At 36.9% G+C, this 26,243-nt stretch overlaps 1 long non-coding RNA gene and 1 pseudogene across 1 annotated transcript; both read right to left on the minus strand.

The window, feature by feature from the left end:
- On the minus strand, positions 1 to 14,776 carry LOC120189477. The gene is made up of 3 exons (XR_005522522.1): positions 13,290 to 14,776; positions 13,070 to 13,181; positions 1 to 78 (listed from the first exon to the last, which is right to left on the minus strand). It is a non-coding gene; the product is annotated as an uncharacterized LOC120189477 (long non-coding RNA).
- Positions 14,777 to 17,118: 2,342 nt separating this feature from the next.
- Positions 17,119 to 25,917, minus strand: LOC120189597 (annotated as a pseudogene).
- Positions 25,918 to 26,243: the final 326 nt, after the last annotated feature.

Raw genomic sequence — 26,243 nt, forward strand, 5'->3', positions numbered from 1 at the left:
AGTAGTTTCCTCATGGACCTGGCTTCTTGCAACATCATCAAAACATCCCTCATCGATGGCCAGTCCGTCGGGTTCGAACTGGTGCATAGCAACACAATTCTAAGTATTTGCACCATTAACACTACCCCAAAGCTATAGTATTTTTTCATCGACTCGGAGAGTGTAAGCATATTCTTTAAAAAAATACAAAGTTAATATTTTTCTCATAAAACAAACATGGTCATCACAAAAATCCAAACAAATACTGAAAACCAAACAAGTACTGCTAAGAAATGTAACACCCCAATTTAGGGTTAAATTTAAAAAATTATAAAGTTGTGAATTTAATTGATATTTTGGAAGAAATTGAAGATTAAATTGTAAAATTTCAAAGTTGGAAGACTGTTTTATAAAGTGCATGAAATTCAGTGGTTAAACTATTAATTTAGTCAATTTTATATAGGAGAGAATTATAAACTCTCCCGTTAGTTTTCCAGGGAGATTTTCTCAATTTTCCCTCCCCCTTAACCCTCCTTTCCAATCCGATTTACTCGTCGTCCGACCTCCGATCGACGAACCGAAACCACCATCGTGTTCATTGTCGAGCAAAGAATAAAACCCCTCAAACCTTTCGTTATGAATCGTCGTCGTTCATCATTAATTTCGTTATGACAATACTCTGGTAGAGTAAAATTACAAAAATACCCTTATGTTGAAAGATGATAAGAATTGTCCCTAGAAGTTGATTAATGACTCTGAAAAGACTTATTGATCTGATAAAACTACAAATGTGTGTAAGAAATGCTAATTTGCTTAGAAAATTGGGATAACCAGTTTTTACCCTAAGAGGGTTTGTACAAGATACTAGAAGTATGTTAAGGAATTATTTCAAGATAAGAGAATGTTCGGGAAAGCAAATAACCATAGGATCTCTAAATTATAAGTATGCTCGATAAGAGTTAATACCGAAATTATCTGGTTAAGAAATTACGAAAATACCCTTGAGAGGTAATGTAACACCCCCAACCCATACCCGACCCGGATATGAGTCAGAGATACTACATTGACTTTAAAACACAACTCTTAATAAATAATAGTAAAATATTTGATCTTATATTAAGAAAATACCATAATATACATACTGTAATATAAGTTTACCAAAATATTCAGAGCATACACAACTTAACCCTTTAATTACATGCCAACTGTCATTTACATAGCAAAATGACCTACTGATTAAGTTGCTTCTGATCTGATGGTTGCAGGAGTAATACTGTCAAGCTGCTTCACCTGTCTCTTCTATTTTCCTCGGATCCTACGTGTGAAACACTCACACGCTAAGTCATCGACTTAGTGAGGCAACAATAATAAGGCAATGTAATGTAATGAAAATGTCAGGATCATATGAGATGAGATGCAAACATGTAACTAATTAATGTAGTATACTTCATCAATATCCATACCTGTAAGCGGATGACTGTAACATTCATTATTCTGTATTAATAAGTTTATTGGCCCATGATAGCATATTGAGAACCTAATGTATTTGAGTAATGTGAGGTTGTGCACTATGCTGTCACCACAGCTCGTATAAATGCACCGAAGTGCCCGTAGAATTGCACCGAAGTGCCCGTAGAATTGCACCGAAGTGCCCGTAGAATTATGTCCATAAGGACCACGTAGAATTCCTTAAGAATCATATACATATACTATGGATCAAGTATGTGTCTTTCAAGACTTCACACAGGTTCCAAAGGATACATATGTCCTAAAGAACCGAGTATACCCTCTACCCTTGGCATGCCAACTATACCTATAGTTCTCATCTACCTAACATGGGCTTATACATTTCCCGTAGTTCATATCGCGTAGACATAGTATTTCCATACCTTTACACATAGGCATATCATTTACATACCTTTATCACATAGTGCATATAACTTTTCTGCATAATCATGTCATGTAATACATATATGAATTCATGTCATGTAATACATTTAATACAAATTCATGTCATGTATCATAATATGAATGTAATCATATGTCAAAATATGGAATCTAGACTTATCACAAGTCTAGAACTGAATATACTACTATATTCATGCTATGCATATGCACTCACCTATACTTCTTTGCCTTTTCCGATCGATCCTACTTGTAGATTGTTCCCGAACTCGAGTAGGCTCGGTATCTACATAAACATAATTTTTAAGATGATCATCAGATGTCTATGTCTTGCAATTAAGCTTTAATAGCTTACTAATTTAAAGAATTTATAGCTTAGTCTTGCTTTCTTTTCTTTCTTCTTCTTTTTCTCATGGGGGAATCGGTTCCCCCCCTGGGGGTATCGATTCCCCTCAGCAATCTGGAATTTCATATACGATGAGGGGGTATCGGTTCCCCCCCTGGGGTATCGATTCCCCTCTTGCATTCTGGAAATTCATTTCGTTGAAGGGGTATCGGTTCCCCTTGAATGGGTACCGATTCCCCTAACCCAGAAATCCTATTTTGAGCCCGGAAATCATCTAATTTCAGCTCAAACATACTTATTTCAATCCCTTTAACACTCTTAGCTCTCATACACTTACTTAAACTAATTATTAACCATTCAATACCTCTAAAACTAAGAAAACTCCTCATCCATATAGAATTGAAGAATCTTACTCCAATTTCAACTTGTTCTAATTTCAATTCTATTACTTCATACTTCTTAATTAGCTTATGACAAGTCAAAAATCTGATTCAAACATCAAAAACTCATTCCTATCAGATTTCATCTAAAAACTCATTTTCCAAATCATTCTCTAAATCACTTATCTTGTTGTTTTAATGTCATATAAGGTTTCCTTTATTATATAACATACCAACTTTCATTTCCAATCTTAACAATCAAGAAACTACCAAGTTCAGTTTCTTACCTATAATTGCAAGCCCACGGTTGGAGGAGGAAGAGGAGAAAGTAAGGAAGAATGAAGAAGAAATGGGAGGTTCTGGAACCTAAAATCACACGTGGGTATCATATATACCCCATAACATTTTATTTTAATTAAATTTTCCTTACCAATGACCATTTGGTCCCTACCTTCATTTCATATTTACTAACCTTTATTTTTAAACTATATAATTATTCTACTTTAATCACCAAATGTTGAAACTTTGCAAATTAATCACTAACCCGACATGGAGGATGTTACAAATCTCTCCCCCTTAAGAAAAATTCGTCCTCGAATTTTTCATTGCACGAACAAATGAGGGTATTGATGTCGCATATCCTCTTCACGCTCCCACGTTGCTTCTTCTACTCTGTGATTTCTCCACAATACTTTGACCAAAGGAATTATCTTGTTCCTCAATTGCTTAACTTCATGTGCTAAGATTTGAATCGGTTCTTCCTCATAAGTCAAGTCAGGACGAACCTCAATCTCTTCTGGTGTCACGATATGAGAAGGGTCAGATCTATATCTTCGAAGCATTGAAACGTGAAAAACATCATGTATCTTTTCCATCTCAGGTGGTAAAATTAGCTGATATGCTACTGGTCCTACTCTCTTTACAATCTCATATGGTCCAATAAACCGAGGACTCAATTTTCCTTTCCGACCAAATCTCAACACCTTCTTCCATGGAGACACTTTTAAAAACACCTTATCTCCAACTTGAAATTCAATTTCTTTCCTCTTAAGATCAGAATAGGACTTTTGCCGATCAGAGGCCACTTTGAGGTTATGCTGAATTCCTCGAACTTTCTGTTCTACATCTTGAATTAAATCCGGACCAAGAACACTTCGTCTTTGAGTTCATACCAATTAATGGAGTACGACATTTTCTTCCATATAATGCTTCATATGGGGCCATCTTTATACTAGACTGATAACTATTGTTGTAAGCGAACTCTGCCAGCGGTAATACTTTTCCCATGATCCTTTAAATTCCATTACGCATGCTCTCAACATATCTTCCAATATCTGAATAGTTCTCTCTGATTGCCCATCAGTCTGAGGATGAAAAGCCGTACTAAAGTTTAAACGAGTCCCCAACGCTCCATGCAAAGATTTCCAGAATCTAGAAGTGAATCGAGGGTCTCGATCAGAGACTATGGAAACAGGTACTCCATGCAATCTAATAACTTCTCTAATACAGCTCTGCATACTTTTCCATAGAAAAATCCGTTCTAACAGGGAGAAAATGCGCGGATTTAGTTAATCGATCAACAATTACCCAGATTGATTCTCTTTTGTTCGGAGTCAAGGGTAACCCCGAAACAAAATCCATCGTAACATTTTCCCATTTCCATTGAGGAATGAAAAGCGGTTGCAATAATCCTGAGGGAACTTGATGCTCGGCTTTGACTTGTTGACATATCAAACACTTAGACACATATTCTGTGATGCTTCGCTTCATCCCTGACCACCAAAATCGATCCTTCAAATCCATATACATCTTGGTTCCACCCGGGTGCATCGTTAACGGACTGCAATGAGCCTCTGTTAATATCTCCTTCTTCAAGTCGTCATTGTCGGGTATTACAATTCTTCCTTTACAATATAGACTTCCATCTGACTTAATCTCAAAGTCTTTAATCTCTTTGTTCTTGACTTGTTCAATTCTTTTCAAACACATTTCATCTTTACCTTGCAATTCTCTTATTCGTTCCAACCATGCTGGTTTAAGGGTTAATTCTGCACAAAGACCACCATCTCCCGTTAAAGATAATCTTGCATCCATAGTAAAGCTGCAAACGTCTTTCTACTCAGAGCATCTGCTACCACCTTTCCGGGATGATAGTCAATTATCACATCGTAATCCTTTAAGAACTCTACCCATCTACGTTGCCTCAAATTCAATTTTTTGAGTCATCAGGTACTTCAGGCTCTTATGATCCGTATATAAGTAGCAACGTTCCCCATAAAGATAATGACGCCAAATCCTGAGAGCGAATACTACAGCAGCCATTTCTAGATCATGTGTGGGGTAATTCCTTTCATGTGGTTTCAACTGTCTCGATGCGTACGCTACCACTTTTCCTTCTTGCATTAGTACACACCCCAACCCGTTATGGGATGCGTCACTGTATACAACAAAATTCTTGCCAGATTCCGGTTGAACCAATATCGGAGTTTCCGTCAGAATTCTCTTTAAAGCTTCGAAACTTTTGACATTCAGAAGTCCAAACAAATGGTACGTTCTTTCTCATTAGCTTTGTTAGAGGCAGCACAATCATCGAAAAATTCTTAACGAATCTTCGATAGTAACCGGCAAGTCCAAGAAAACTCCGAACTTCAAACACATTCTTAGGAACTTCCCAATCCATTATAGCTTTAACTTTCTGAGGGTCTACTCTAATCCCAACTGCCGAGATCACATGCCCCAGGAAAATTACTTCCTTTAACCAGAACTCACATTTGGACAATTTGGCATACAACTTTTTATCTCTTAAAATTTGCAAGACGATCCTCAGATGTGTGCTATGCTCTTCAGGGGATTTCGAGTACACCAGTATGTCATCAATAAAGACAACAACAAACTGGTCCAAGTAGGGCTGAAAAACCCTGTTCATAAGATCCATGAAAGCAGCAGGTGCATTCGTTACTCCGAATGGCATTACGATGAATTCATATGACCATATCTCGTTCTGAAAGCTGTCTTCGGAATATCTTTCTCCTGGATCTTCAATTGATGATAACCCGAACGTAGATCAATCTTCGAAAATACGAAGCTCCTTTTAGTTGATCAAACAAGTCATCAATGCGTGGAAGGGGATACTTGTTCTTGATGGTCACCTTATTGAGCTGTCGATAGTCAATGCAAAGACGCATTGATCCATCCTTCTTCTTAACAAATAACACGGAGCTCCCCAAGGCGATACACTTGGTCGATAAATCCCTTCTCTAGCAATTCTTGTAATTGATTCTTTAACTCTTGCAATTCTTTCGGAGCCATTCGATAAGGTGCCATTGCAATCGGAGCTGTTCCCGGCATTATTTCAATTTGGAATTCTACCTCTCTATCTGGAGGTAATCCTGGCAATTCAGCAGGAAAAACATCAGGGAACTCTCGAACTATTGAAATTTCCTCTAACCTTTTCTCTTGAGCTCTTGAATCAATCACATTTGCCAGAAAACCCTGACATCCTTGTAGCAATAATTTCTTGGCAGACATCACTGATATTACATTCGCTAACGGATTAAACTTTTCACTGTTCACACTTATCTCTATTCCGTCTGGACTTTTCAGAGTTACCTTTTTCAATCTGCAACTAACATCTCCATAATACCGGAACAACCAATCCATTCCCAGAATCACTTCAAACTCGTCAAAGGGTAATTCCATCAGATTAGCAGGGAATTCAATTCCCTGAATCTTTATGGGACACCCCTTACAAACTTTATTCACCCGGGCACTCTGGCCTAACGGAGTCGTTATAATCTCATTACTCGTAGCTTCTAAGGGAATCCCCAACTCCTTTACTAACTTACTTGTAATATAAGAATAATTAGAACCCGGATCAATCAGTACCAATACTAATTTATCATACAACTGAAAAGTACCTGCTATAATATCAGGGTCATCACGGTCTTCACTTGTCTTTAGGTTGTATACTCGAGCAGTGGATCGAACTTCAGGTTGAGCAGAGAATTCAGACGGGTTCCTTCCTCTGCCTCTTCCTCGTCCTCTTTGTGAGAAAGAACCAGCTCTTCCAGATGGTGTCGGCTCACCCATAATCAATGGACAATCACGGACAAAATGTCCGGCCTCTCCACATCGAAAACAAGTCCCAGCTGCCATACGACAAGTTCCGTAATGGTTTTTCCCACACTGCTGACACTGTCTCCCTTGACCCGGAGTAGATCTCCCAACACCAGATTCCACTGACTGCGTCTGTCTAGGTCTTGTCTGACTTGCTCCCCTAGCAGACGATGCAACTGATTCTGATCTAGCTTGTGATCGAAATCCCGAGTCTCTTCCCCTTTTTGTTGGTGTTGAACCAGAATAAGTAGTCGTCCTCTTTGATGTCTGAACTCTCGAGTCCCCAAATCTTTCATTCTGAGCCCTTTCAAGAGCTTTTGCACGATTGATCACCTCCTGGAACGAGGACAGGTTTAATACTATCAACATTTCTTTAAGTCTAGGGCGCAAGCCCTCCACGAACCACTCGCAAGCATCTTTTTCAGTAGGCACAAGCTCAGCTGCAAACCTGCTCAGCTTATTAAACTCACATTCGTACTCATACACAGAGCGGCTCATCTGCTTCAAATTCATAAATTCCTGCTTCATTTGTCGGATAAACTGATCTTCAATATACTTGTTTTTAAATTCTTCTAAAAACAAAGACCAAGTCAACCGGTCGGTTGACATCCTCATGGTGACATTCGTCCACCATATCCTCGCCTGACCCCTTAATAAAGACACAGCTCCATCTAATTTCTCCACTTCGGAACAGTGGAGACCATCTAACATGATTTTCAAATCATTCAACCAAAGATCCGCTGACACCGGACCTTCCTCAGCTTCTCCCTTAAATTCGGAAGCTCCTAAACTTCTCAACTCTTTTGCTACATTAATTCTTGGAGTTAGTGGAGCAGGAGGTTGAAGACGCGTCAGAATAGCGTCTAACGTTCTGAAGAACGTATCTTGATCTTGCACAGGCACTCCTTGAGATGCCTGTTCTTCACCGTGCCTGGCCAGGGCAGGTGAATTACTGCTTTCAGCATGCCTATCTTCTCCCGCTTCACTTCGGGAGCTATTATGTCCGGACATCTAATAAGAATAAACACATTGTTCTATTAGCAAAACAACATACTCATACTATACCAGATCAGAAGTTCTCGCTATTTGTTGGCATGTATTCCATTTACAGACTCCATAGACTCTGGTTTATGCCTAGAATCGGCTAAACCATAGCTCTGATACCATTAAATGTAACACCCCCAACTCATACCCGACCCGGATATGAGTCAGAGATACTACATTGACTTTAAAACACAACTCTTAATAAAAATAGTAAAATATTTGATTATATTAAGAAAATACCATAATATACATACTGTAATATAAGTTTACCAAAATATTCAGAGCATACACAACTTAACCCTTTAATTACATGCCAACTGTCATTTACATAGCAAAATGACCTACTGATTAAGTTGCTTCTGATCTGATGGTTGCAGGAGTAATACTGTCAAGCTGCTTCACCTGTCTCTTCTATTTTCCTCGGATCCTACGTGTGAAACACTCACACGCTAAGTCATCGACTTAGTGAGGCAACAATAATAAGGCAATGTAATGTAATGAAAATGTCAGGATCATATGAGATGAGATGCAAACATGTAACTAATTAATGTAGTATACTTCATCAATATCCATACCTGTAAGCGGATGACTGTAACATTCATTATTCTGTATTAATAAGTTTATTGGCCCATGATAGCATATTGAGAACCTAAGGTATTTGAGTAATGTGAGGTTGTGCACTATGCTGTCACCACAGCTCGTATAAATGCACCGAAGTGCCCGTAGAATTGCACCGAAGTGCCCGTAGAATTGCACCGAAGTGCCCGTAGAATTATGTCCATAAGGACCACGTAGAATTCCTTAAGAATCATATACATATACTATGGATCAAGTATGTGTCTTTCAAGACTTCACACAGGTTCCAAAGGATATACATATGTCCTAAAGAACCGAGTATACCCTCTACCCTTGGCATGCCAACTATACCTATAGTTCTCATCTACCTAACATGGGCTTATACATTTCCCGTAGTTCATATCGCGTAGACATAGTATTTCCATACCTTTAACACATAGGCATATCATTTACATACCTTTATCACATAGTGCATATAACTTTTCTGCATAATCATGTCATGTAATACATACAATATGAATTCATGTCATGTAATACATTTAATACAAATTCATGTCATGTATCATAATATGGAATGTAAATCATATGTCAAAATATGGAATCTAGACTTATCACAAGTATAGAACTGAATATACTACTATATTCATGCTATGCATATGCACTCACCTATACTTCTTTGCCTTTTCCTCGATCGATCCTACTTGTAGATTGTTCCCGAACTCGAGTAGGCTCGATATCTACATAAACATAATTTTTAAGATGATCATCAGATGTCTATGTCTTGCAATTAAGCTTTAATAGCTTACTAATTTAAAGAATTTATAGCTTAGTCTTGCTTTCTTTTCTTTCTTCTTCTTTTTCTCATGGGGGAATCGGTTCCCCCCCTGGGGGTATCGATTCCCCTCAAGCAATCTGGAATTTCATATACGATGAGGGGGGTATCGGTTCCCCCCTGGGGGTATCGATTCCCCTCTTGCATTCTGGAAATTCATTTCGTTGAAGGGGTATCGGTTCCCCTTGAATGGGTACCGATTCCCCTAACCCAGAAATCCTATTTTGAGCCCGGAAATCATCTAATTTCAGCTCAAACATACTTATTTCAATCCCTTTAACACTCTTAGCTCTCATACACTTACTTAAACTAATTATTAACCATTCAATACCTCTAAAACTAAGAAAACTCCTCATCCATATAGAATTGAAGAATCTTACTCCAATTTCAACTTGTTCTAATTTCAATTCTATTACTTCATACTTCTTAATTAGCTTATTGACAAGTCAAAAATCTGATTCAAACATCAAAAACTCATTCCTATCAAGATTTCATCTAAAAACTCATTTTCCAAATCATTCTCTAAATCACTTATCTTGTTGTTTTAATGTCATATAAGGTTTCCTTTATCTTATATAACATACCAACTTTCATTTCCAATCTTAACAATCCAAGAAACTACCAAGTTCAATTTCTTACCTATAATTGCAAGCCCACGGTTGGAGGAGGAAGAGGAGGAAGAGGAGAAAGTAAGGAAGAATGAAGAAGAAATGGGAGGTTCTGGAACCTAAAATCACACGTGGGTATCATATATACCCCCATAACATTTTATTTTAATTAAATTTTCCTTACCAATGACCATTTGGTCCCTACCTTCATTTCATATTTACTAACCTTTATTTTTAAACTATATAATTATTCTACTTTAATCACCAAATGTTGAAACTTTGCAAATTAATCACTAACCCGACATGGAGGATGTTACAGGTAAAATAATCCGAACTGACCCTGAATGAAAAAATACTTTGAGAATTCATACTTAACTCGATTAATTATGGATTTAATTGTTCAGATTCTGTCTTTGTACAGAAAAATTTATGATATTTCGTTTGTAAAATCTGAGAAGACACTTGACTCGAAAATATCCGAGTTATGAATAAAAACCTGAAGAACAATTTATCGGAGGTGTTCTTTTGACAGAATTGTTCGAAATGACTGAAATAAATGATAAGTTTAAATTTAATAATAAGATCGGACGGAAAAAAATGATTGAAATACACTTGATCTGTAAAATGATAAGAATACCCCTATAATGGAAATGACCCAATAATATCACCAAGCTCAGGAATGATGAGATATCCTCGAGCTCTGTAATGATTGGAATAAAACTGAACACCAAAATTACCAAAATACTCTTATGGCCTATACAAAGTAAATGTCTTGGATTAATTAAACAATCCAAATAAGCATAGGTTTTGGACTACCGTTAAAAATTATGGAACACAACTTAAGTGAGTTGATCAATCTTAATGATATGTCAGTACCTGAACGACATAGATATTACTCGAATGCGTGTTCGTCTTCTCAATTATGACTTGATGATAATTTTAGAAGTACTTAGCTCAGCTCAACTCTAGATCACATTCGGTACTAAGAAATGGACATTCGTTAGACCACAAAGACCAAATTGAATTGAATGGAAATATAATATGTATCTGAAATTCAAAAACGTCTGAATTACACTGGAAAACCCTGAAGTAACAGAATAAACTTGACTGCTAAATGAGTAAAGTAACCTCAATAATTGAGGATTAAGTAAGTGATTTGGATAAGTCTGAAAACTCTGATGAGTTTATAAGATGTATTTTCCTTATGGGTCATGAACTACAAATCAAGCACGTCAGTATTTCATGATATCGTGGAAGCGTGAAAATGAAATAAACACCATTGGAAGATCTAGTCAACGATGATTTTGAAGATGATCTATGGACAATAATTTTTTGTATTAAAAAGTAAATATCCTGGAAAGACAATGAATTGTCCAGTCAACAAGCATTAGTTCTGGGAGTTATTCATCTAGAGTTGTTCGATAATCAAATCAATCGACAAAGATTGTAAAGGATTCTAAACACCCTTATGATTACGTTATGCTTCTGAAAAAATGTATGAATAAGATATAATCCTTATAAATCACATTCTGAATAACTGATGATTCTGTCAGTTAATGAACTCTTCCTATAATGATTCTAACTTATGACATTCTATCGGTAAATTGAAGATCCGTGTTTCTCTACCTGATAAGATTATCCAATATCTTTGAATAATATATGTTATTTGACATGAATATTTGACATGAATTCTGATCTTATATCTAACATGGATTCTAATCTGATACTTGACTTGGATTCTGATATGATACTTGACCTAGATTTTGATATGATACTTGACATGAATTATGTTTTGATTTTTTATATACCCGTTTACGGACGAAACATGTTTTATTGGGGGGGATTGTTGGAGGAAGAGTACCTGGAGGCTCCTCGACTTTGTGCTCAGTACCTTACTATACGTGACGGGGTTGTATGGTTCTGGGAAACCTACACATTTTGTATGTGATGGATGAAGATTATATATATATATGTTTTAAAAGATCTGTATCTTTTTACTGGTTTTACGAGAACACACTAGACAACCTATTCTAATCTTCTGAACTCAGTCACCCGAAATATTTCTCTGAACTGAAAGCTCATTTTTCGTTACCCCTGAAATATACGAAAGATCTCCGCTCAGCCTAAAAATCTGTAGATATCTGAACTAATAAGTAAATATATGTTTATCTGTATCTGCACGCTCTATAGCATCATCTGGTAGTTTTGTATTACTGAGCTTTCCGAAGCTCACTCTGCTACTCACCTTTTTAGGTTAAAAGAATTGTATCAGTGCATCTATCGACATCAATAAAGAAATTATTCCGGCATTGCTTGCAGAGTATGGTACATGTGATTAAGGAGCATATAATTGTATTTTGTTTTATATACGGGTCTGAAAATCTGTTTTATTTCTACATACTGTTAAATGATTTTATAAGTTTATATGTTTTTATAAAAAGTTTTAAATATTCCGCTATTTTTATAGTGGGTCGCTCCGGTGGCCCTAATGTGACACTCCAGATCGGATCGAGTTACCTGTATCGGTATGAGGGGTTAAAAAAAAGTAAAGAACAAAAAGCATCACGCACAATAATAGGCCATCCATGCAACAAGTTTACGATACCATGCGATGCCAAAAAGTCCATTAGTTTAAGTTCATGGTGTCATGTGGAAAGCTAACAATTCCCAAAGCAAGTCTATAAACACCTGCTTTTTTTATTATTATTCTTGAAATTGTAAAAGAAAATGTACAGTGAATAAGCAAGCCATGAGAAGATATCAACAAAAGAGAAGTGAGATTAATGCTTTTCTTTTGGACCCAAAAGAGGAATAAGATAATAGGTGTCTTAACCCACTCAACAATATGGTAAGTGTGTCAATGTCAAGTTTAATTCTAGTATTCTAACTAATGAGATCACTAAATCACATTAAGTTGTCAAATCATTAAAAGGTCAATGATAATTTTTTTTCTCTTTTTATACTATAGAAGTTTATTATCAGGTGATCTTTTTAATTTAATTTATTTTATTCATAACATTAAAAATTAAAAGAATTTAATACCTAATCCTGTTAAATCAACTTATTGTTGATATAATTCTTATTTTTGTATACATTTTAGGATAAACAAATCGACCTGGAATAAATTTTTACTGGATATTCAAGCATAAAAAAAGTCTTCCAAAATATTAAACAAATTTCATATATGGGATCTCGATTATTAATTAACGTGCACCAAATATAAAGCGTAGGACAGCAGTAATCAATAATCCTAGACAAAAATGAATGAAGTTAAAGAACGCACCTGGAGCAATGTATCCATAGGAGCCAGCCGACAATGAAAGACATGGACTCATCAGTCATCACTCTGGATCAACTTGGCAACTCTAAAATCTGTCACTCTGACCTCCATCTCTCTGTCAAATAAAATATTACTTGGCTTGAGTTCGTGGTGGACGATCACCAGATCACAGTCATGGTGAAGATAACAAATGCCTTGTGCAACGCCAAGGGTAATTTTGTACCTTGTCACCCAATCGGCCACCAAGTTCTCCCCTTTGTTCTTGGCATGCAATAATGGAGCAGAGCATCGTACACTCCCTGTTGCTGCAACAACCTAACAATCTAACTATGTTACGGTGCCTGACGTTCCCCAGCACGTCAACCTCTGCCACACACATTTCCGCGCTAGATGATCTCTTTATTCTTACCACACAACTTCACCGCTATGATTTCGCCGCGGGGCATCTCCGCTTTGCATATCGTTCTCGTGGATCTATCCCTATGATCTTGTCTGCCATCGAAAGACACTAGTAACATCATCAGCAATGAAAATGAAACGCTAGAAGGTGATCAATATACATGGTCTGATCTCACGATCGTCACTGAACCTGCAACTGTAATTCACATGGAAACATCGGGTACCAACTATGAGAACAAACAAACCAATCCCAAAAACGGCTGCCATAATCCAAATGATAACTCCAGTCATTTTCTTTGGCTGCTGCAGCTAGTTACGAACTTCCATGTCACCTATGGCAATCGCCTCAACTAGGCATAATCTCGCTAAAATTTTGCCGTAAAGGCTGTTGTTACCGCAAAACAATGAAGGGTGTAAGTTAGGAAATATCAGACCAGGCGATGGGATTGGGCCGGTTAGCAAGTTATAGAAAAAGTGCTACAGTTTTCGAAGTTTGAAGGGATAGTTCCGGTGGGCAAATTATGCGAAATATCAACAGTTATTGAAGGAAGCGTCAATATTTCCATGAAATTATTCCAGTAAAAAAATTTCTGCTTAAATTCGAAGACAAGCTTTTCACAATGATCAATGTACCAGGGGATGCTTCCGTTTAGAGAACTACCTTGGAGCTCGATTTTGTAGATGTTTTTACAACCGATGAAATTAGAGATTTCCCCAGTTAGCTTAGCCGAACTAGCTGAGAATATCTGCAAACTTGGTGCACCCCAAATGTTGCTCGACAACGCTGCATTGAAAGAGTTCTCGAAGGTGTTAAGAAACTGTAACATCGGTGCATAGCCAAAATCCTTCTAAATCTCGCTGGTAAAGTCGTTCTTACTCACCTCCACAAACGTGAGGTTTTTCAACAGTCCGAAACAGTAAGAAATGGTACAGTTGAGAAGATTGTTTTGGATTCGGAATCTTGAAAGTGAAGTGCAGTTTACAAAGCTTCCAGGTAGCTCATGCTTGAACATGTTGTTAAACAGTAAGAGTTTGAATAGCTTGTTCCCATAGCAAAGAATTGGCAGGATTGGACCCGTGAGAGAATTCGTCGAGACATCAAGTGATAGCAAGTTATTTGAACCCAATTTTTGTGGGAGAATGTCGCTAGGATTGTTGTTCCAGAGAAGTAAAGTGTTGAGATTGGGTAACTCACTGATTCCTTCCGAGACCGTACCAAAAAAGTTGAGCACGCTTTACCACGTTAGCTCTGTTAAAGAAGATATGCCTTCTAGAATGACACTACTGGGCTGGTTGTCGGATAAATCAAGAAACCTGAAAAGCTTTCAAGTTCGTGTAACTCACCCAGATTTCACCCGTGAAGCTGTTCTTGAAAAAGTACAGAGCTTCCAGCTTAGTTAAATTGCTGAGTTCTTTTGGGGGTTTTCTTTCGGGAGTGGACCTGAAAGAGTATAATTTGAAATGTCCAAGTACTTGAGATTCGATAACAATGCAAACTTTACTAGTATGGTGCCTGTAAAGCATTGCAGTCAATCTCTATCCGTTCAAGCTGAGTCAAGAATCCGAGTTGACACGGTAAAGTGCCTTTCAGTACATTTCCAGCCAGGTCAAGCAACATCAACCTGGTAAACCTTCCAGAAATAGCTGCTATTGCACCTTCAAAGTAACTTCCCCCAAGATTGAGCTGCTCCAAGAACCGTAACCATACGAACTCCCTCAAAATCGTTGCAATATCCATTGAAGATTCTCAAGAACCTGAGCTTGGAAGCCCCAAGCGGAACGTTGAATTGAAATAGTTATGGCTGATATCAAGAGTTCTAAATTGCGGGAGTTCAAAAATGGCTCATTGGAGAGGACAATCAAAGTAATTCCCACTCAAATTCAAGTTCACCAAAATCCTCAAATATCTGATTTTCGGTGGAATAAATGTGAGAGATCCAGAGACGTGACTTGAGCTGTTTTAGGATTGCCCTTGACACCAGACCATGAAAACCAAACAGGGTGTTCAAAACCAGGCTTGGAAAATGCTGGAGTAGGGTCCCAGTTTCTGAAACTGAAAACATGGTCTTTGAGGGAAGATTTCAACGACAAAAGAGAAATCAAAGGGAGAGGCAGTAAAGAAGCAGATAACACTAACAAAGATGATCCCCAGAAAAATATCATCAGAGAAAGAAGAAATGGAGGTTTCATCATGGTTATGTGAAAAAAACTGGCTGGTTTAGAGAAACTTTATCTAATCTTTCTCGAAAGGCTTTCTAAGTACGCATTTTCCTTAAAATTCTATGCTCTTTCTCCAGATACAACATCCTAAAATCATCAATCGATTCTGAATATCTGCAGAAATTCAAAAGTTAACATGGAAACCAACTGCAAACAGATATTTTCAAAGTGAAACATCAAAAATTAACCACCCCATACCGATTTCCCTCATGCATAAGTCTCTGATTCAGACTCTTCAATTTAATGTCTAGTTGCTCGGTTGTACTTCCATCCAAGTCCTCTAAGCGTCAATTTCACTCTCAGAACAAATGACAAAAAACCTTTCTATAGCTCCCCTGCAATGCTGCAAAATATAACATGGGCTACAATTGGTTAGTATATTTAGAAAGGCATAAATATCAACCATACAATTCTTTTTATTCTGCCTCTGCCTCGTTGATTTGAGGAAGAACCTTTTCTTTCTTAACATATTCGCAGTGAACCCTATTCTGAAACAGTTTCCACACAATAGTTGCAGACGTAAATGAATAAAATGTTAATGGAGCAGAAGGTAGACCGCTTCTGCATTATTTCTCTCTCTCTCTCTCTCTCAGTTCCTCCTATGCTTTCTGCAAAGCTTCAACCTCCTCCTTTGTTGATTCTATGATACACATAGGGAGTAAATTGAATCCAAGTAAAGCCACATGAAAATTTGAACTAAACATTAATTATAGTTTACTAAAATAATACCCCCAAAATCTTCAAATGATAAATCAAGAGTTTTGGTTTTTTCTTCTGCTGCATTAAACCTCTTTAAGCGTTTCTAGCAACGCCTCCTTCTTGATCAACATTTTAGCATCCTAAAGACAATTCAATGATGAAGATATCATTAAAAAAGGATTTTAACTTACTGGAATACAATTATAAAAGCAAGGTTTGTAAGCCAAGTCGGTCATGGAACAAACTAAAATTTCTTGAAGAAGTTCATTAGTAGTTGACTCAGGCAACACACTAGCATCAAGAGAATGTGACTTCTGCACATCCTCCAGTTTCATTCTCTTAACCATGAAATCACGCTCACATCCAATCGACTTTTCTGCATAACACAAGTGAAGCATTGATCATAGGGCATACTGCCATATATTAACCCAAAAAGAGATACAAACAACAAAGAGAATGATTAAAAAGATATGCTTAGGGAAGACGAATGGAATTCTTGCCTTCGGTAATTATCACACCCACGAGCCTACACAAGGAATTAAGGCACACAGAGTCGGTGACAACAGCACAATTTTACTTTTAAAGATAGGCATTATGTGCAAGGAAACACATTTTTTAGACTAGTATTAAGCTTGAAAAAAAATTTTAAACAGAAGGGAAAAATTACACATCTACCAAAACATTGAAAACAGTAGGATTATCATAATGTAAAAGAGATTGAGCAGCTGGGTGGTTCATCTGAGCCGGAAAGTAATTAAATCTTGCCTATGTATAACAATCAGAAAGTACAAAGGATCCCAAATTGGACCAATAGGAGGCATAGTAAATGCACGGTGATGCCTTTCAATTTCACGTCGAAGGCGCAGCACTCCATCCCCACCAAAAACTGTAACCTGTCCAAGAAAAGAAAATCAAGTTCAAAGGTGACCTTAAAATATTTTGGGGAATAAAAAAGCACATCATCCTCATTTCTTTCATGTAAAAACAAATAAATAAATAAATAAATAAAAAGAGTTGCCCAGACCCTGTTGGCTTGATGTAGACGAAGCTCACGAATTTGATGATCAATCTCATGCTGCTTTTTTTTTCATGGTACTTAATCTATAAAAGGGGAAATGGATCAGTGATGTGAAGATCTTCAAGAAGAAATTATTTCTATAAGCTAAGAGAAATAAATCCTGAAATTGCAAGAACTTACCCTGCAAAGAAAAACAGCAACAAAGTCAAATTACATATGTCAAAATTACTATCCATACAAATTGCACATGCAAAAAAAATTGCTTTTTTTTATTTAAAAAAACATGTCAATAATTTAACCTGAGAATGTCCCACATAATCTTGGAATGTTATAATGTTGTACCTTTTATTTCTATGATCACTTATCCTCTAAAACCTCTTAACATCTAAACTAACTCCTCTTCACACAAATTGAACACGTAAAAAAAGATTTAAAAGGAAAATTAACAGCAGTCATAAGTGCTCGAATATAAAGTTTGAACCAATTATTATCTTGAGAATGTTTGGTATATTTTGCATGCTATGATGATGTACCTTTCAATTTTCCATTATTACTTATCCCCGAAAACCTTTACCATCTAAACTAAACCCTCACCACAGAAAATGAACAAGTAAAAAAGATTTTTTTTAAAAAGGATCACTGCAGTCAAAACTCATAAGTAATCAGATATAAGAGTATTTTTGAAGTAATAATAACTTAATGATAAAGGAACCAGGCCTTTTCATTTTTCATGACCATTTATCTTCTAAATGTTTACCACCTAAAGACACCATAAAAGGTTATGTTTTGCATATACCTAGGGTTATATTATAAAAATCACAATTCAAAACCAAAGAGTCAAAATGGAAAAGCAAATTCATATAAATTTTAATAATCTCTAAACTTCCCCATACGTCTTCATTAATCTTCTTCATTGCATCCATTTCTTCTGAGAGATGTTCTGATGAAGTATTTTCCACATTCTTCAAACTGGAAAGAATATTTTGAGGGTTAAAGAGATCTAGAATAACTAAGTGATAACAGGGGCATAATGAGCAAGGAAATGAAAAAGTGAATAACCTAGAGAGCATTGTTTTGACACTATCAACGGCATATTCAAGTATTTTTATTTGTTCATCTATTTCTGATTCCTCATCCTGCAGAGCAACAAAAGAAAAACCATGAGTCCTACCTTCCTCCGAAGTATACCAAAATTAAACAAAACATTCACCAGCCACTTTATATTAACAGATCAAACTAATCGTCTAACAACTAGATAAGGAATAATAAACAAAATAAGGATCCAAAAAACATAAGCAACATAGTAGAGCTATTTTCATCTGGATGGAGAAGGTTAGTCTACAATACACTAAGGACGACCCCAGTTTAACAGTTCTATGAATTAGTACACCAAAAGGCAAAGTTTCTAAAACAAAACATCTTTCACGCTTACAATTGTTGAATATAAGAACAGAAAAGCATTAATCAAAAAACTTTGTATATTGCTACCAATTGAAAAGGTTAAAAAGAAATAGAGATAAAGAGATAAATTTTCAAAAACATTGAGAATCAGATGGAGGAAAATGGCTTCCGTATTTCTATATTGCATGACTAAGCCCTACTCGGGTGTGCTCTTTTAAAGATGTTAACAAGATCGTATTTTTCTATGTTGTTACATGCATAAAAAAAAACCATATTTCTAATTGAACTCGGAATACAGATATTCTTCACAGAATATCAAATTAAAACGTGCACACAATACATGAATATTATGCAAGAATAAGCATACTTTAACATATATGTTATTTCAAAATGAATGATACCTCATCAATAGTCAAAAAGAAAATACTAACAAGTCACATTGAAGAAAAAACCATGAAAGGCCTGTGTATTTCTAATATGATTATCCAGAATATCATGGACTTGTTCTTCAAGCATCCTAACATCATTCAACATCTTGTGGATTTGCTGAGTGCCACGGCGATGCTCTTCTTCAAGCTCAAGCTTTTTATTTCTTGCCTATAATGAAAAGAGATGATGTAGAATTATTTGGAGTTTAGTTTGAATGCATATCTGTCTGCATGTTAGAGGGCCGAAATTAAGGAAATCTAGAGTCAAACAGATCAATATTCAGTTCCATATATTAAGGGATTCTGGTAGCTTGTTACCATATCCTTATATATTTATTTCCTGTTTATTTCTTTCTGTTTTAGATAAGATTTGATCCTATTCTAGGTAAGTTGTATATATCCCTAGAAATTAGGTGTTTCAGCATGTATATATTTAGGGGATGTGTAACTTGTTTGATTATTGAAAAAGAAATAAAAATGTATTCCTCTAATTTCTACATGGTATCAGAGCATTCTCTGAACCCTAAATCCCTCATATAACCAAATACGGGTAGCCATGGCCTCCAGTAACAGTAGTGGAGATAGCAATCCCATGCCCATTATAGGACACAAACTGAATGGGAACAACTATCTCCAATGGTCCCACTCTGTTATGATGTTCATATGCAGAAGAGGAAAGGATGATTATCTCAAAGGAGTGGCTGCCAAGCCAAGCCAGGATGTTGAGAAGTTCAAAATCTGGAATTCCGAGAATAATATGGTCATGTCATGGCTCATCAATTCCATGACAAATGAAATCGGAGAGAACTTTCTACTCTACAGAACAGCAAGGGAAATCTGGGAGGCTGCAAAGGAAACGTATTCCAACAATGAGAATACATCTGAGTTGTTTGAAGTGGAGAGTGTTCTCCATGACTTCCGTCAAGGAGATTTAACAGTAACCCAGTACTTCAATACACTCAACCGCTATTGGCAACAGTTGGACTTGTTCGAGGAGCACAATTGGAGCTGCCTAGATGATGGAATCAGGTATAGACAGATCATTGAACGGAAGAGAATATATAAGTTTCTGATTGGATTAAATAAAAATCTAGATGAAGTAAGAGGAAGAATCTTGGGATCCAAACCTCTACTTAATATCCGGGAGGCTTTTTCTGAAGTCCGGAGAGAGGAGTCGAAAGAAAATCATGATGGGCTCTCAAGAACCAATGACAAGTCTTGAGAGCTCAGCCCTTGCTGTTAGAGGGAACTCCTACAACAACAATGACACCAAACCAAAGAAAAGACGCCCTTGGTGTGATCACTGCCGCCGACCTGGTCACACCAGGGACACTTGCTGGAAAATTCATGGTAAGCCTGCAGATTGGAAGTCTTCTCGGTCTGCCAACGACAAAGAGAGGCGAGGCAATTTTGCCTCAATGGATGACAAACCTTCACCTGAACCCACTCCATTCAGCAAGGAACAATTAGAGGTTCTACAGAATCTGTTCAACCAGTCTTTGCATGCCCAAACCTCCACTGTGGTTGGTACTGGGTCCTTAGCCCAAAAAGGTAATTTTTTAAGCGCTCTCAGTGTTAAAAAAGAGACGTCAAATCCATGGATTATAGATTCTGGAGCTTCAGACCATATGACTGGAAATGAGGACCTATTTTCTACTTACAGTCCATGTGATAAACACTTAACGGTCAGAATAGTCGATGGTTCACTCTCAAAAGTGGTTGGTACAGGTTCTAAGTATCAGAGAATATTACACTTGAATCAGTCCTTCTTGTGCCAAATTTGAATTGCAATTTACTGTCCATTAGTAAACTTACTCGAGACCTGAATTGTGTGACTAAATTTGGTTCAACCATGTGTGAATTTCAGGTCTTGGACTCGGGGAAGACGATTGGCAGTGCTAAAATGTGCTCGGGACTCTATCTTCTCGAGGTTACAAATCCTCCTCAAGGCACAACTTATCAGTCCGATTGTCTAGTGTCTGGTAATCCTACTTCTTTTTCTGTCAGTTGTTCTAATAATGATAGTGCAATCATGTTATGGCACTATAGATTAGGCCATCCGAATTTCTTGTATCTTGAGAAGCTGTTTCCTTCTCTATTTCATAATAAAAATCCAAATGAGTTCAAGTGTGAAATTTGTCAATTCTCTAAACATGTCCGTAATTCTTATCCCAACCAATCTTACAAAGAATCCCATCCTTTTTCAATGATTCACAGTGATGTTTGGGGGCCATCTAAACTAAAAAATGTGACTGGTTCCCGTTGGTTCATTACATTTATTGATGATCACACTCGACTTACATGGGTCTTTCTCATGAAAGAAAAATCAGAGGCAGGTCAGATTTTCAAAAACTTCAACACCATGATACAAACTTAATTCAAAGCCAAAATCCAAATTCTGAAAACTGACAATGCCAAAGAATACTTCAAATTCATACTCAATGATTATCTCTTGAGTCATGGCATCATTCATCAAAGCTCATGTGTCAACACCCCTCAGCAAAATGGAATTGCTGAAAGGAAAAATCGGCACCTTCTAGATGTTGCAAGATCTCTTATGTTTTCTACTCATGTACCGAAACATTTCTGGGGTGAAGCTATTCTCACTGCAGCATACCTCATAAACCGGATGCCATCTAGGATTCTCAACTTTCAAAGTCCTTGTCAAACCTTACTTCAGTTTTTCCCAAATACACGTCTCATCAACACTATTCCCTTCAAGGTTTTCGGGTGTTCAGCCTTTGTTCATGTCCATCAACATAAAAGGGATAAATTTGATCCTAGAGCACTTAAGTGTATCTTCCTTGGGTACTCTCCAACTCAAAAGGGGTATAAGTGCTACTCACCGGTCACTAAACAGTACTACCACTCCATGGATGTTACTTTTTTTGAGCACCAGCCCTACTACCCCAAATCTGATATTCAGGGGGAGACCAATTTTACCCAGGAATATCAAATTTGGGATATTGATGAATCAGTTCAGCTCTCTCCAAATTCTAACTCTATTTCTCCTCAACAACATCTCTCCCTAGAATCTTCATACCAAAATCTGGACATTAGTAAATCAACAACTAATAAAGAGTTGATTACCTATTCACGGAGGAGAAAGAACCAAAAGGAGATGGAACCTTCAGCACCTCTGCAGCAAAACCAAGAATCTGATCCTAGTCCAAGATCTTGTGAAGATCCAGCACCTCTGCAGCAAAACCAAGAATCGATCCTGGTCCAAGATCTTGTGAAGATCCTTTAGGTAATCCTAATCCTGAGCCCTCACAGAGTAAACTAACTGGTGATGACAGTGACTATCCTATTGCCGTGAGGAAAGGGGTTAGAACTTGCACAAAACATCCTATATACACCTTTATATCATATGAAGGCCTGTCACCAAAATTCAAGTCGTTTGTTGCCAACCTCGACAGCACTCAGGTCCCAAATAACATACAAGAAGCTCTTGGATCTCCTGAGTGGAAAGCTGCTGTGCTTGAAGAAATAAATGCACTGGAAAAGAATGGCACTTGGGAAATATCAAAATTACCATCGGGAAAAAGACCAGTAGGATGCAAATGGATATTCTCAATCAAGTACAATGAAGATGGAAGTGTTAATCGTTTCAAGGCACGGCTAGTGGCAAAGGGATTCACTCAATCATATGGAATCGACTATGAAGAAACATTTGCCCCAGTAGCCAAGTTAAACACAGTTCGGGTTCTCCTATCACTAGCTGCAAATCTTGATTGGCCCCTTCACCAACTAGATGTCAAGAATGCTTTTCTAAATGGGGACTTAGCTGAGGAAGTTTACATGGAAATCCCTCCAGGATTTGAGACACCGAAAACTGACAACAAAGTTTGCAAACTTAAAAGATCATTATACGGGCTCAAGCAATCACCAAGAGCTTGGTTTGAGAAATTTACCAAGGTAATAAAGAATCATGGCTATTCTCAATGTCAATCAGATCACACCTTGTTTGTCAAACACTCATTTGCAGGAAAACTGGCTATCCTCATTGTATATGTGGATGACATTATCCTAACAGGAGATTATGAGGAAGAAATCAACACTACCAAAGGTCTTCTAGCTAAGGAATTTGAAATCAAGGACCTTGGACAGCTCAAATACTTCCTAGGCATGGAAATTGCAAGGTCAAGAAAAGGAATCTGTGTTTCCCAAAGAAAATACGTACGGATCTTTTAAAAGAAACTGGGATGCTTGGATGTAAGCCAGCGGACACACCTATGGATTCAACAACAAAATTAGGCACTAAAGAAAATTGTGCACCGGTGGATAAAGGCAGATACCAAAGGCTAGTAGGTAAACTTATCTACCTTTCTCACACACGACCAGACATTGGTTTTTCAGTCAGCATGGTAAGTCAGTTTATGAACAATCCAAATGAAGAACATATGGAGGCGGTGTATAGAATCCTAAGGTATCTGAAGCTAACACCAGGGAAAGGATTATTTTTGAGAAGAATCAAAGAAGAGACATAGAGGTGTTCAGTGATGCAGATTGGGCAGGATCAATACAAGACCGAAGATCAACTTCAGGGTATTGTACTTATGTTGGGGAAATCTAGTCACATGGAGAAGTAAGAAGCAATCAGTGGTGTCAAGGAGCATGCAGAAGCTGAATTTCGGGCAATGGCCCATGGTATTTGTGAGGGAATATGGCTAAGAAGGGTACTAGAGGAATTAAGAATTTCTAGTGGAGAACCTATGAAGATGTTCTGTGATAACCAATCAGCAATCAGCATTGCCAAGAATCCAGTCCATCATGACAGAACTAAGCATGTGGAGATTGATCGGCACTTCATAAAGGAGAAGATAGAGGAAGGGATGATCAAAATGCTATATGTACCCACATGTCTTCAAACAGCCGACATTCTTACTAAGGCTCTACCAAGAAAGACTTTTGATGATCTAAGTTCCAAGCTGGGGTTAATTAACATTTACCATCCAGCTTGAGGGGGAGTGTAGAATTATTTGGAGTTTAGTTTGAATGCATATCTGTCTGCATGTTAGAGGGCCGAAATTAAGGAAATCTAGAGTCAAATAGATCAATATTCAGTTCCATATATTAAGGGATTCTGGTAGCTTGTTACCATATCCTTATATATTTATTTCCTGTTTATTTCTTTCTGTTTTAGATAAGATTTGATCCTATTCTAGGTAAGTTGTATATATCCCTAGAAATTAGGTGTTTCAGCATGTATATATTTAGGGGATGTGTAACCTGTTTGATTATTGAAAAAGAAATAAAAAGGTATTCCTCTAATTTCTACAGATGAAAATTCAGAAATTCAAAACAATCAAACAAACAAAAACTTGAACGTAAAAGCATAAATAATATGGTCAGACCAATGATTACACAGCATACGAATAAAAGCTTACACATGAATTATATGATATGATGATAGAACAATGAGTAGACAAAAAAAGGAGGAAAGAGTTTGTTACGAAAACTCAAAATTCAGCTTTTATTCGTATTTAACCGTGACTAAACCAATCGAAATAAACAGTTGTATTATTTGCCCTCAGTTATCAAGTAATCACGGAAAGGTTGATGTACAACATAAGACTTGTGATTCAACTTGTCTTTTGAAAGAACAAAGATGGGGAACAATTAATGTACCAAGCAAAAAGCATCCTGCAATTCATCTTTCCTTCTTCTAACTTCATATGTTTTTTCCACCGAAGAAACAACTTGAACTTTCTTCTTTAAAAGTCGTTCGTCCAACTTCTCCAATTTCTACTTCAAATAGTAAAAATTTCCATGATCAATGAATGAAAGCTAACTTTTACTAGCTAACAAAAAGGGGAAAAGACAAAAGAAAACAATAAGCATTCATTATCATAACTGGGGCAAAATATGGTAGTCTAACCACCAATAGAATATGAAAAGTCAACTAAATTGTCCAGACTGATTTTTTGGCTAACTGCATCCTGAAGAAAAATATTACAAATAATATAACTGCTCAGTCCATGAGACTTCTTGACGGACAATAGCATTTACATTAATCCCAAGGGATGTGATGCTAATGACTACAACCCCAAGTCCCTAACCCAAAAAAGAAACAAACACTCACCATGAACACGCCAAACTCATTCATAGCTCGAAATGGGGCTTCGGTCCTATCATGAAGAGCCAGCGCAAAGCATAATGTTAAGAAGACGCACTCCCCTCCTAGTTAACAAATCATCATAATAGTACTGGAGTTCAACATTAATCAATTATGAAAATATCAGACTCTTCTAACCTCTTTAACTTATAGATGATTTGGGAGTAAAAAGTTCCCAAAAAGATATCAAATTTATTTGGATTAAACAATAGCCATTAAGCCACATGTAGATAATTTTCTGTAGTGATGACATTGAAAGCCAGAAAAACAAATTCTAAAGAGTTTATGGGACGGGAAATTTAAAAACCTGAAAGTCCCCTTGTATCACGAACGGCTTTTTAACCTGTTAAACCAAATGGAATCAACAAACCCATTGTAAAATGCTGAGTAGACACGACATAGGACTTTCAAAGGGCATAGTGACCAGGCGAAATGCATAAGTAGCGAATTGTAAGTACGATCAAAAGAACAAGTAGAATTTAGATAGCTTACCTTTACTGAAAGGGTTTTTCTTTATCATAATTAACATTAATGTGTCTGCTGACACCTTTCTTCCCCAAATGGCCATTAAATCTAATTGTACCCAACAAGGAATAATAAATAAATAATCATAATGAAAGAAGATTAATAATTACCAAAAACACATATTGCCAAGTCAACTTCCGTCTTAGCGCTGCATTACGTTGAATTTTTTCCCTACGCAAATCAAGAGCATTTTAGCAAGCCTGCAATATAACAACCAAAGCAGAAGAAGGAAAAAGCTAAGAAACTTCTAGCAACCTAAAAAAACCTTGAGGTAAGGCACCAATCATTTCTTTCAGAATTCATAATTAGGAGAAATGACATTATAATGAAACAACTATCAAATGCCATATAACCTACAATAGTTGCAGA

The sequence above is a fragment of the Hibiscus syriacus genome, unplaced genomic scaffold, assembly GCF_006381635.1.
Source record: "Hibiscus syriacus cultivar Baekdansim isolate YM2019G1 unplaced genomic scaffold, ASM638163v2 tig00116958_pilon, whole genome shotgun sequence".
NCBI lineage: Eukaryota > Viridiplantae > Streptophyta > Magnoliopsida > Malvales > Malvaceae > Hibiscus > Hibiscus syriacus.